Source organism: Phoenix dactylifera, unplaced genomic scaffold, assembly GCF_009389715.1.
Source record: "Phoenix dactylifera cultivar Barhee BC4 unplaced genomic scaffold, palm_55x_up_171113_PBpolish2nd_filt_p 000378F, whole genome shotgun sequence".
Classification (NCBI taxonomy): Eukaryota; Viridiplantae; Streptophyta; class Magnoliopsida; order Arecales; family Arecaceae; genus Phoenix; species Phoenix dactylifera.
The window spans coordinates 307,548-322,167 of NW_024067827.1; the positions used below are offsets into that span (position 1 = coordinate 307,548).

Below are 14,620 nucleotides of genomic sequence, written 5' to 3' on the forward strand. Positions count from 1 at the left end.
TATTTAAATTTTTTTTGAAAGTTTTTTTAATTAATTAATTTTTTTTAATGATATGAAAAATAACTATGCAAGCAATCCCCGACAACGGCGCCAAAAATTGATCGGTTATTTCAATTTCAAAAATAAACCACGCAATAGCACGTATCCTGTAGGATAGTGATTACGGGTGTCGGTCCACAGGGATTGGAGACAAGTTATTTTTCTTTTAAAAATAAATCACGAAGAAGAATTTGCTAACTTGATTTAACTAAATTAATCTATGAGTATAAGCTAGAGTAAATGATAAAAACTAAGAATTAATGTAGATATAGTAGTACGAATTATCAATGGAGAAAGGTGTTTAGGGCTAGATTCTACCGATAGAGTTGTATCCGTCACGCTTTTAGTGATTGAGTTGTATTTAAGACTTGATTGCTTCCGACTAAAAGCCAAAGCAATCATTAAAAATTATGATTAATTCGCAGCATGAATCATCTAAGTCTAGCACAAACCATCTACTCAAACGATAAGCATGACCTGTCTAACCTAGCATGATGCATCTGATCATTAAATCATTAAACATGAAATCGATGTCACATGAATATCTCCTCCAAACCACAGGTGTTGGATTTGATGAAATAGATCAATCTATGTAAAATATTTCATGCAAGATAAATGATTCACATAAATTGGAAAAATCGTAAGATCAATTGATAAATTCTTCATCATGCAACAATCTTACAATACAAACTCAAATCAATAAAAATGAAACGAATACTCCTCTATGGCTTCATCAAACCCCTAAACCGAGGTTTAGCTGCTCATGATGCTTGGCGACTTTGATCGGCTTGCTAGGATACTCCACGCCATCCGCCTCAAGTCCCCCCTCCTTTCTCTTTCTTTTTTTTATTTCTTTTTCTCTTCTTCTCTCTCGGCTGGTTTCTCCTTTTTCACCGAAACAGGGGGTCTCCCCTGTTTTCTTCTCCACCGAGTCCCCTCCTCCTCTAAACCAAGCTCTCCCCTCTCTTATATAGGTCTCTCCTTTCTTGGTGAAGCCAGCCATGAATCCAAAGGGAGCAGACGCATGATCCTTGGGCGGAGTGCACATCATCGGCTGGATCACGGGAGCTGGTCACGGAGGAGTGATCCGTGGAAGATGAATACGGACGGGAGACGGGGCTGAATGCTAGGCTGCTGTGATTCCGGGGCGAGATACTGGAGGGTAGATTGCGGACGAAAAGGATGAAGGGCTGGATTTCGGGCTTGATTTGCAGATGTTGGTGAGTGCGGACGGGATCCGGGATTTGGGGATTTTGAATCCGGAGGAGACGCGGATGGTGATGGCGAGAAACAGGATGCTGGTCACTGGTGTGGATCCGTTGAAGGAATCATGCTTCATTGCTTTCCTTCTTTAGATCATTGGCTGCTGGGAGGTGAATCCGAATGAAGACGGAGGAGCTGCTCGCTGGTGTGCTCGTTGGATGCGACTGGAACGGGCTGATGTGGAAGAGCTGGATCTCGGCTGCTGGGAAGAGGGCTGGCTGCGGGATCGACGGAGGAATGGTCGCAGGCGGAACACCCGGGGATGAAGACGATGTCGTAGCTACCTGGATGCGGAAAACGCCTGGCTGGATGCATCGCGGGAGAAGAGGAATGGAAGGTTGGTGGGAGCCGATCACGACTTGGAGCTGGGAATCGATCGCGGAGGATTTGTGAGCGTTGCTTTGAAACGAGGATCTGGGTGTGTTGCTTTGAAACGAGGATCTGGGTGTGCTGGGGAGGATTTGAAATCAACGGCATAAAAGTCTCCCCCGTTTCAGCTGGTAAAGAAAGAATGGCAAGTCCGTTGGATGGCTGCTGATCTGGGAAGGATAGGGGAATTGGCTTTGGATTTGAGGTGGGTCATGATCATTGACTTGTCCTCGAGTCCAACGTCATTTAAATATAATTCTCGCTAAACTGCTTCAGACTGAACTCAACCAGATAAAATAAACAAGACCGTGACTTAATAAGAAGGGTTAATCAAACATTTTTCCCATATAAAAATAATTAATTATAACTTTCAATCTACTCAGGACCAAAACCCATTTAAGTATAACCTTAGCTTGGTTACAACTCTATTAGGTCACCAAACCGGGTCAGAACAAGATTGCAACGAAGAAGGAGACAAGTTCAGATTCTGGTTTAAGAAAAGAATTATTTACTTCTTACCATATTTTAAATTTATTTAAATGATTATTCAATTTCATGGTAAAATACGTATTTATCAGTTTAAGAACATTGATAAGTGCTATGGAAAGATAACTAATTTATGAATTATTAAGCACTTATCACACCCCCAAACCTATATTTTGCTAGTCCTCGAGCAAAATAAAATTAGAAAAAAAACTCTAACTCACTTTCGCAGGCATCGCGATTGCATTTACCATATGCAACAAGGCTTTAAACCCCTAGGTTACCCTAGTGGACGAGTTATAGTCTCGTGAGGGTTTCCAGTGAAGATACCCACAAACTTCAATATTTATTGTTATGATTAATTTGTTGTTGTTGTTGTTTTTTTTTTTTTTTAATTCGATCGATGAAAATTCAAATTCCAAGTGTATAATAGCTAAAAAAAACTCTCTTTTTTATAATTAAAATCTAATTTAGGATACATAAATGATAAGAATTTCAAAGCACACACGGTTTTATTTACTAAGTCAGCCCAAATTCTAGGTCGAGATGCAATTCAAGTTGAAGTCATTAAGTTTCCGTTAGGGAGTTGTAAGACTCATTTATACTGGAGTGCTCGGTGAAATCTGGACCATACACAAGCTAAGAGTTCGGATCTCCAAAATATTGTTAATACTAGTAGTTTTCTAAGAATTGGTCGAAAGGACCTGCTCACTGATTCAAAATCATCTTATCTGCAGGATTTCGAGAGTTGTGGTTGTTTACTTTAATATTTCACGGGCTTTATCTGTAATATTCCAGTTTACTCGAATTTTCACAACGACGGCTTTCACATTATTGTCTTTTTCAAGGTCAATACAGAGTTTTTTTTTTTTTTAACATCATAAAAGATATATAAATTGTGCACTTTTACTCTTGTGGTGATTTCTCCGTGTAACGAGCAATCAGTCGACAACTCTCACACCAGTTGGCACAAGGTGTCAGGCATCAAGACTCCCATACGGACTTATGCTCGGAGTTCTCATCACAAGCCCACTTGACCTTTGACAATAGGTAGCCCTTTTCGATGTTCCTGACTAAATCCATTATTATTGATGATATATATATATATATATATATATATATTTTTGGATTAGATAAGTATGATTCATCAGGGTCCAAGGTTGCTACTATACTATCAACATAATGTCGAGCCTAGACCTTAGAAGTGTCGGCCAGTGTGTAGTGAAATTCCGAAGTATTAATTAGCTTACAACTCCCTAAGAGAGACTTAATGAAAAGAACCTAAATTTGTTTTACTTCCGGCTAGTCATTGGGCTTTTTAGATTTTATATACCTTGTGTGTTTATCATTCTTGCATAAATGTATAGAAATTAGGTTTTTTAAAAATAAAAACTTTTTTTTAAATTATTTTTTATTATTATTTTATAAAAAATGAAAATGAACACATTTTTTTTAAAAGATCTTTTTATTTTTTTTTATTTTTTTATTTCTTTTGATAAACCTGACATTATGAAGTGAAAACGAATGCAAGAGATGCAAACAAAACAAAAAAATGATTAAAAATACTTAAAAATACCCCCAAACCTAAACCTAACATTGTCCTCAATGTTAAAGAAAACTAAAAGAATTGGGTTGCCTCCCAACAAGCGCTAAGTTTATTGTCTTCAGCCAGACACAGTGAGGTAGTTTTTGCATCTCCTTTTATGAGTTCATCTATTTTGTCTATCATAAAATACTCAACTTCCCTCGCGGGTTGGTCGGCCGCATTGAACACATTTAATTTTACCTTCATGTTCCCAAATGATATGTTCATTACCCCTGTTCTACAATTGATGCATGCATTGGCTGTTGCTAAAAAGGGCCGCCCAAGGATCACGGGGATTTGTTTATTAGGATTGGGCTCATGTTCCATATCAAGGACAATGAAATCTACTGAAAAATAGAATTTGTCTACCTTGACAAGAACATCTTCAATTATCCCACGTAGTGTTTTTACAGATCGATCAGCCAATTGAAGGGATACCGAGGTTGGTTTTAACTCACCTAAACCAAATTTCTCATAAACTGAATAAGGTAAAAGGTTGACACTTGCCCTTAGATCTAAGAGTGCTCGATCAATGAAATTATTTCCTAAGACATAGGAGATCGTGGGAGCACCAGGATCTTTGAATTTTGGAGGGGTGTTGTGTTGGAGAATAGAACTCACTTGCTCAGTTAGGAAGACCTTTTTAGGCACATGTGTCCTAGATTTTCGCTTTTGTGTACAAAGGTCTTTGAGAAATTTGGCATAGGAGGGAACTTGTCTGATGGCATCAAGGAGTGGGAGGTTGATTTTAACTTGTTTGAAGACCTCTATCATCTCTTCTAATGAAGTTTCCTTTTTGCCAAATGGAGAGGATGAAGTAAGAGCTTCAGGAAATGGGGCCTTTGGGATGTGAGTTTTGGCAGAAGATGGACTAGCCGAAGAAGAAGAAGAAGGTTTTAGATTTTCATTTGACACATTTCTATCCTCTTCTTCACCTTCCTTATTGTTGTCCTCCCCAATCTTATTGTCTATTATACGTCCACTCCTTAGGGTAGTCAAAGCATTGGCTTGTTCATGATGAATTGCATTTAATTGATTTTCTTGAACCATGTATTGTCCCCTAGGACTACTTAGTAGTTGGCTTGGAAGCTTTCCTTCCTCTCGCTTGTTCAGTGCATTAGCTAGTTGCCCCATCTGGGATTCTAGCTTGGCGATTGATTGCGTGTGAGAGTGCACCAATTGTGTAATGGTTTCCAAACCTTGAAGAGCGTTCAACACTTTCTCCTCAAAGGCTGTGTTTCTTTGGGGTGGAGGAGGAGTGTGTTGAAATTGAATCGAGGGACGGTAGGGATGAATTTTTGTGGGGTTTGAAAATTCTGAGGAATTGAAAATTTTGGGAATAGGGTTGGGCTGTGTTCGAAGCTTGCTGCTTCCAAGAAAAATTTGGATGATTTCGCCATCCCGAGTTATATGTATTGGAAAATGGGTCAGTACCCGATCTAGGCTGTGTTTGAGCAGCATTGATGTGTTCTTGCACGAGTTCGGAGAATTGGAGCGCTGAAGGGCAGTCATGAATAGGGTGGGATGGGCTAGAACAGATAGTACACACTTGTGCTTGGGAAGAGTTCATGTAATGTCCACCTATCATCAGTTGGTCAATCTTATGGGACAATGCATCTACCTTGCTAAACAGGTCCATAGAATGACTTATTTCATAAATGGTCCCTTTTCTTTGAGAATTCGGGGGTGCTTGACGAGAACATGAAGCATGGTGGAGGGAGTTTTCATTAAGATTTTCAAATAATTGCCATGCTTCATGCTCATTTTGAAGCATAAAAGTGCCCCCGCATGCAGCATCGATCATCTGACGGTTTCGTTCTGTCAATCCGTCATAAAAACATTGCACTAGTTGCCACTTAGGTATTTGATGATGAGGGCATTTACGGATTAGGTCCCTAAATCTCTCCCAAGTTTCATGAAATTCTTCTCCCTCAGTTTGGGAGAAGCTTGTAATGGCACGTCTAAACTGGTTCGTTCTTCCTATGGAAAAGTATTTTTTAAGGAATTCTTGTTGTATTTGATCCCAAGAACGAATCGAGTTAGCTTCTAAAGAATTCAGCCATTGTTTGGCTCTATCTTTAAGGGAGAAGGGAAATAACCTAAGTTTCAGGGCATCATCAGTGAAGTTCTGAATCTTGACAGTAGTGCAAATCTCAAGAAATTCATCTAAATGTTTGTATGGGTCTTCGTTGGTGAGCCCATAAAAAGATGGGAGCATTTGGATCACACTAGACTTTATTTCATATTGTACAGCTGCTACCTCAGGTAATCGAATGCAAGATGGGGAAGTGTAAATAGTGGGAGTAAAGTACTCCCTCAGGAGTTTGGATTGTTCTTCAGCCATCTTAAGAGGTGGGGATGATCCTAATGTTTTGATCTTAGCTCGAATGTTCCTAAGGGTTCGTTCTATTTCAGGGTCAAAAGGTAATAGGTTTTGTACTCTAGAACGACTACCGTGCATACACTAGTACTCGATCAATCAAGCATGCAATAAAAGAGAAAAGCATATCAATCCTAATCTTTGTCCTAAAATCACTAGACAGCTCCTAACTGGTTTGAAGAGGTCACCTAAGCCTCCAATCCGGTCTAATGAACCGAGTTGACCAGGTAAGCTCCCAGGTAAGTGGAGGGGTCACGATGCGTTCGCAAAGGTCCCACTTAAAACCTACTTGCCTCGAACAGATGAACTGTCTCCCTTATAGGGACAAAGCTTGCCTAGACATCAACTAAGCCACAGAGCGAAATTGGTGCAACTTTTGGTGATCTTCGTCCTATTGAGCTCGAATGTCCCTAGGAGCCAATGTCTAATTGATTTTAATTAAAGTGACACTATGTGAGATTGAGTTCACCTAAGTTGGGCAAGAGTCCGGTGATGAAATCCGGCTCTTATCTTGTTGGGGTGATTGCCCTTACTATGTGCGGATTAATTTGTGTATGTGTATCAAACATGCATTCACACTTTTGCTGAAATTAAATCAAACAATCACCACAAAATTTCAAGCTAATACTTAATTTAAATAAGAAAGGTTTAGAGGTTACCAAAGAAAATTTTCCCAGCAATTTAATTTTTTTTTTAAGGCAAACCTCTACAATATTCCTTTTTCAGCAGTTCTCTTTTTGATCATCCCAGATTTTTCCTTCGATTCCTGATCAAATAAGATCAAAAGAAAATTTTAAAAAAAATTAGTATTAGAGAAAAAAATAAGAAAAATAACAATAATAGAAAATAATTTTTTATTTATTTAATTTTTTTTTGAAAGTTTTTTTTTAATTAATTAATTTTTTTTATAATGATAGGAAAAATAACTATGCAAGCAATCCCCGGCAACGGCGCCAAAAATTGATCGGTTATTTCAATTTCAAAAATAAACCACACAATAGCACGTATCCTGTAGGATAGTGATTACGGGTGTCGGTCCACAGGGATTGGAGACAAGTTATTTTTCTTTTAAAAATAAATCACGAAGAAGAATTTGCTAACTTGATTTAACTAAATTAATCTATGAGTATAAGCTAGAGTAAATGATAAAAACTAAGAATTAATGTAGATATAGTAGTACGAATTATCAATGGAGAAAGGTGTTTAGGGCTAGATTCTACCGATAGAGTTGTATCCGTCACGCTTTTAGTGATTGAGTTGTATTTAAGACTTGATTGCTTCCGACTACAAGCCAAAGCAATCATTAAAAATTATGATTAATTCGCAGCATGAATCATCTAAGTCTAGCACAAACCATCTACTCAAACGATAAGCATGACCTGTCTAACCTAGCATGATGCATCTGATCATTAAATCATTAAACATGAAATCGATGTCACATGAATATCTCCTCCAAACCACAGGTGTTGGATTTGATGAAATAGATCAATCTATGTAAAATATTTCATGCAAGATAAATGATTCACATAAATTGGAAAAATCGTAAGATCAATTGATAAATTCTTCATCATGCAACAATCTTACAATACAAACTCAAATCAATAAAAATGAAACGAATACTCCTCTATGGCTTCATCAAACCCCTAAACCGAGGTTTAGCTGCTCATGATGCTTGGCGACTTTGATCGGCTTGCTAGGATACTCCACGCCATCCGCCTCAAGTCCCCCCTCCTTTCTCTTTCTTTTTTTTTTATTTCTTTTTCTCTTCTTCTCTCTCGGCTGGTTTCTCCTTTTTCACCGAAACAGGGGGTCTCCCCTGTTTTCTTCTCCACCGAGTCCCCTCCTCCTCTAAACCAAGCTCTCCCCTCTCTTATATAGGTCTCTCCTTTCTTGGTGAAGCCAGCCATGAATCCAAAGGGAGCGGACGCATGATCCTTGGGCGGAGTGCACATCATCGGCTGGATCACGGGAGCTGGTCGCGGAGGAGTGATCCGTGGAAGATGAATACGGACGGGAGACGGGGCTGAATGCTAGGCTGCTGTGATTCCGGGGCGAGATGCTGGAGGGTAGATTGCGGACGAAAAGGATGAAGGGCTGGATTTCGGGCTTGATTTGCAGATGTTGGTGAGTGCGGACGGGATCCGGGATTTGGGGATTTTGAATCCAGAGGAGACGCGGATGGTGATGGCGACAAACAGGATGCTGGTCGCTGGTGTGGATCCGTTGAAGGAATCATGCTTCATTGCTTTCCTTCTTTAGATCATTGGCTGCTGGGAGGTGAATCCGAATGAAGACGGAGGAGCTGCTCGCTGGTGTGCTCGTTGGATGCGGCTGGAACGGGCTGATGTGGAAGAGCTGGATCTCGGCTGCTGGGAAGAGGGCTGGCTGCGGGATCGACGGAGGAATGGTCGCAGGCGGAACACCCGGGGATGAAGACGATGTCGTAGCTACCTGGATGCGGAAAACGCCTGGCTGGATGCATCGCGGGAGAAGAGGAATGGAAGGTTGGTGGGAGCCGATCACGGCTTGGAGCTGGGAATCGATCGCGGAGGATTTGGGAGCGTTGCTTTGAAACGAGGATCTGGGTGTGTTGCTTTGAAATGAGGATCTGGGTGTGCTGGGGAGGATTTGAAATCAACGGCATAAAAGTCTCCCCTGTTTCAGCTGGTAAAGAAAGAATGGCAAGTCCGTTGGATGGCTGCTGATCTGGGAAGGATAGGGGAATTGGCTTTGGATTTGAGGTGGGTCATGATCATTGACTTGTCCTCGAGTCCAACGTCATTTAAATATAATTCTCGCTAAACTGCTTCAGACTGAACTCAACCAGATAAAATAAACAAGACCGTGACTTAATAAGAAGGGTTAATCAAACATTTTTCCCATATAAAAATAATTAATTATAACTTTCAATCTACTCAGGACCAAAACCTATTTAAGTATAACCTTAGCTTGATTACAACTCTATCAGGTCACCAAACCGGGTCAGAACAAGATTGCAACCAAGAGGGAGACAAGTTCAGATTCTGGTTTAAGAAAAGAATTATCTACTTCTTACCATATTTTAAATTTATTTAAATGATTATTCAATTTCATGGTAAAATACGTATTTATCAGTTTAAGAACATTGTGTTGGGAATTGTATCCTAAATGTCAATCGTCAACATGTTGATGATTAAATGAATTGACAAATCAATAAAGTATTTTTTGGCATTATTCATCATTTTACATCTTCAAATGAACTCTTATATGATGAAGTCCTTAGGACTTATTAATGATAAAGGAGGATTTATCTTCGAGTCCTTAAACTAGTTCGCGACCAAATGATATGTTGTTACAAGGACGACAGCATTATCAAGATTAGGTCGTTGTGTGACATATACGTTGGTTGTCCTCTTAACCAAGGAGTGTGGAGACACTGGTATGCCACACAGGTGAAGTGTAGGAGTATATTTCACTGAACGTGACCAATTCCGGAATGCTCTACTGTTAAGAGATGTTTCGAGTGGATATGGGTATAAGTTTGGCCCTCTGACCTGAGACCGCAACTTGTGACTAGCAAGCAACTCATTGTACTTTGGTACCGGACTACCTGAATTTCTAATTCAGTGACGGAAGGTTACTGGGTGCAGTCAAGTACTTGCGTAGTCAGTTGTGAGTCGAGATGGAATTGACCCGTCCTGGAAACAGGAGATAATGTCTTGTGATTAATTTAGCAAAACCTTGGCCAGGTTAATCCCAGTGAGGAGTCACGGGATATCTAAAGTTAATCACATAATGGATGTAGTAATTATAGGGTTGACAGTGAGCTCTAAGTCATCCTGGCATTAGGAGTCAAAGGGATTGAATTATACAGTAACCATAGTTCAAGGTTCCAGAATATTTGCTTCGCATATATTCGGCCTATCCGGACGTCGGGTACCATTGCTAGATGGTCACATCGATTAGTGTAGGAAGTCGTTCCTATACTACCGGCTTAGGTTCGAACCTATGAGGTCACACGCATAGAAGATTTCTGATTGATCAAGAAGGCTGATGAATGATTAAGAATCATTCAGGAGTAATTTGGTCAATTCGATTGGCAAATTATCTTATAAAATAATTAAAGTAATTATCGGAGGATTGATTAGTAATTAGATTGCTAATGAACTCAATTGGATTGAGTAATTAGACTAAGTATGAGCTAAATTGAATTAGATTCAATTCTGGGCTCAATCAGGGTTTTTGACCTGATTGGATTAGGTCTGAATCAAGAGGACTTAGGTTGACCAAATTAAATTAGATTAAATTTGTGCTGATTTCTAGATTTGATCTTGTAAGCATGCATGAATTAAATTGTTTGATTCATTTTTCCGCTGCATATTTGAAACTTAAAAAGAACTACGTATGGCTTGATCCCCCTTATGAAGGGGTACGTAGGCAACCCGATCAGGTTCAGCCATGGTTCAAAAAAAAAAAATCAGCATGCTTAACACCGAAGAACCTAGGATCCCCTTTCAGTGGTATCAGAGCCAGGTTCATGTTTAAACTTTTATGTTTTAATTTAGTAATTAAATCTGAAATCATGAGCATGCTTAGATTAGATCTAAAGTATTTTTTATGATTGATTTAATTGCTGATTATGCATGATTAACTAGATCTGAAATTTTGGATGCATATGATGCATGTTTGTGCTAAGATTTGTAACATAAATAAATCTGAAATCATAATATTGTTTAGATTAGATGTAAATAAAATTTATGATTCATATGATCTCTGAATTTAATGAACAAATCAGATCTGAAAATAAAAGTGAAAAAATAAATACATAAGATGTATGTTGTTTGAATTAATTCATGTTGTTGTGTATTATGTGATGCATGAACATAAAACATAATGACTTAAACATGAATTAAATCTGATTACATGTGATTAATTACAAAAACTCAGATCTGAAAATATGTTTTAAGAACTGAAAGATTGTAATTAATATGTAATTAAAAAGAAATATGCAATGATCAAAACTTTCATAAGTCTAAACTTAATTGAGAATTAAGTGTTATGAAATAGAATTGTAACTCAATTAATTGACATTGCATAATTATTTGGGCATATGGGTTAGCTTGAATCAAGTTCCTAGGATTGGGTTAGACCTAAGGTTAGAATCATACATGGACAAATAGAATTAATTGATCAAATCTAATTAAGTAGTAACTAGATTAGGTCAAGGAAATTCTAGGTCAATTTACAATAGTTGTAGATGGATCAAGTCCATGTCTTTGATTAGACCAAGATGGAACTTGATTTAGGATCAGAGGTGTAGCCCGAGTCATTTGAGTAATCAAATCGAAATTGATTAACCAGTCGGTGTCTAAGGTAAGTTTGGCAGTTTTGACCGGTGGTTTTTAATTGGGAGCTACCCGCACTGATTCGTCTTTGCCGAGTTAATGGCATATCCCTTCCACCGATCTCACTTACCTGGCCGACATGGTCAATCACATTTTGATTGGATCACTTAATGATTCGAGTTAGCCCATGCCTATAAGAAAAATCAGTTTGACTGATTTAGGTGCCTCCTTAACCGGTTTGAGTCTAATCTGATTTGGTGAAGTCAGTGGGAGAAATTAGATTAACCGGATCTTCTTATCTATCCTAATTAAGAAATCCTCTAAAATTATTAGGTCCTTAAAATGAAATGGTTATGGGGATAACTAGGTCATAGCCTCCCATTAAGTTGGGTGATAATGGGTCCAATGTTTTAATAATTATTGGAGGCGCGACACGCCTGGTACTTATCAAGCATTGGAATTGTCATTCAATATATGATGAGTTAAGTGTACCTTCAATAGGCGGTCAGGTGAGCCGAGCCACACTCGGGCTTGATCGTCTATTAGTTGATTAGACTTAACCCTATCATTTAATGGTTGGACCTGACTAGGGTATTCGGTGGAGGCGCCACACGCCTGCCGAAGAACCTAGGGCAAAATTATCACTAGAAGTTGCTTGGTGAAGCAACTGGTTTAGAACCTACCAATAGGTGCATATGGGTTAGCCGAGCCACACTCGGGCCTATATGCAATCTATTGGGTTCTAGTGCCTACTAAAGAATTAGGAGTAATTTTTCGAATTGGAGGTAGAGGTTACCAATTTGTATAAAATAGTGGGAGTATCTTTAGACTAAAGTTCAAGTCTACTGTGTTTAGTCAATTCATATACTAATAGCCAAATTTTCTTTTATGTAGAAATGGCCACAAGTTTGTCACTTCGCTCATTATTGGATAATGACAAGTTGACTGGTCCCAACTTCAATAATTTGGTATAGAAAGCTGAAAACTCAGCATAGTCAGACCAAAAGGATTAAGGATGACCAAAGTCAGGCAGAATGCTTCTATTGTAAGAAGCAGAGGCATTGGAAGAGGAATTGTCCTCAGTACCTTACCTCACTTGACCCGAACAGGCTAAGCAAGAGAAAAAGGCAATCAGTTGCTGATCAAGGTATTTATATGATAACACCTTGTAATTTCTCTATATGTGATAATTCAACCTGGGTATTAGATACTGGAAGTCTGTTTAATATATGCAATTCGTTGCAAGGACTTCAGGTCAATGAGAGATTTGAAAACAGCGAGAGATTTCTGAATGTTGGAGATGGAAGATCTGTTCCAGTTCTAGCTTTAGGAAATCTCAAACTTATTTTCAATTCTCATTTAGTTGTTTTAAGTGATTGTCACTATTGTCCTACATTCTTATTGAATGTAATTTTCGTAGGCCTTTTGGCCATGAACGGTTATGAAATTTCAATAAAGAAATGTTCTTGTGATATCATTATGAATGGTGTTACTGTAATGAATGGACAATTGAACAATGGCATCTACTTGTTATCACAACCTGTTAATGTAATGTACACGTCAAGTAAGCGTCCTAGAATAGATAATGTCACGGATGTCTACCTTTGGCATCATAGGCTAGGTCATATTAACAAGAACAGGATGAACAGGTTAAGTAAAGAGGGAATCCTCAATGTTAATGATTGTGAATCATTGACAACCTGTGAGTCATATCTTCTTGGTAAGATGACCAAATCATCTTTTACCGAAAAAGGTGAACGAGCCAGTGACTTATTGACCCTTGTACATTCTGATGTATGTAGGCCAATGAGCACAAATGCTAGAGGTGGGTATTCATATTTCATTACGTTTACAGACGACCTTTCTAGGTATGGTTATACCTATTTAATGAGACATAAATCTGAATCATTTGAAATGTTCAAATTATATCGTAATGAAGTAGAAAAACAAACTGGAAAGAGTATTAAAACTCTTCGATCAGATCGAGGAGGTGAATACCTCACCAGTGAGTTTTTGATATATCTAGGAGAAAATGGGATTCTCTCTCAATGGACTCCTCCTGGTACACCACAGTATAACGGTGTATCAGAAAGGAGAAATCGAACTCTGTTAGACATGGTTCGATCCATGATGGGATTTGCTGATCTGTCCATATCCTTTTGGGGATATGCTCTTGAGTCAGCCTGCTACATTCTAAATAAGGTTCCAAGTAAGTCTGTAAATAAAACACCACATGAGATGTGGACTGGACGTAAGCCGATGCTCTCTCATCTTAGGGTTTGGGGGTGTCCGGCGTACGTCAAACGTTTGAAGACAGACAAACTTGAACCAAAATCTGACAAATGTTTCTTTGTTGGTTATCCTAAAGAAACTAAAGGATATTACTTCTACTTTGCTAAAGAACAAAAGTTGTTCGTAAGCAATAGAGCTGTTTTCTTAGAGAAAGAATTCCTTAGTGAAGGAACTAAAAGCTCTAATGTTGAGCTTAGGGAAGTTCAACATGTAGAAGATTCGACACCATCTACTGAACTAGTTGAGTCGGATTTGATTAGATCAGATCCAGAACCCATCTTAAATGCACCATTAAGGCGATCAGGTAGAGTACCACGTCAGCCGGACAGAACTTGATGAAAACGATGAGGATCCGATCACCTATATGGATGCTATGCAGAGGCATGACTCTGATGCATGGCTTGGAGCCATGCAATCCGAAATGGAATCCATGAAGGTCAATGATGTATGGACATTAGTTGACCCACCCGAAGGGATTAAACCCATAGGGTGTAAGTGGATTTTCAAAAGAAAACGGGGCGCAGACGGAAAAGTAGAGACCTATAAAGCCCGTCTGGTTGCCAAGGGATATCGTCAACGTTATGGTATTGACTATGACGAGACGTTTTCTCCTGTGGCAATGCTCAAATCCATTCGGATTATGCTTGCGATAGCAGCACACTTAGATTATGAGATCAGGCAGATGGATGTTAAAACCGCTTTTCTAAATGGAGATTTAGAAGAGGAGGTGTATATGATGCAACCTGAAGATTTTATATCTGCAGATGAGTCTAAGGTGTGCAAGCTTCAAAAATTCATTTATGGATTAAAGCAAGCTTCACGGAGTTGGAACATACGATTTGATAAGGTGATCAAATCATATGGCTTCATTAAGAATGAAGAGGA

At 38.8% G+C, this 14,620-nt stretch overlaps 1 non-coding gene across 1 annotated transcript; it reads left to right on the forward strand.

Moving 5' to 3' along the window:
* The first annotated feature begins 5,601 nt into the window (after positions 1-5,601).
* On the forward strand, positions 5,602-5,707 carry LOC120105832. Its single transcript, XR_005508106.1, has one exon. It is a non-coding gene; the product is annotated as a small nucleolar RNA R71 (small nucleolar RNA).
* The last annotated feature ends 8,913 nt before the right edge of the window (positions 5,708-14,620 follow it).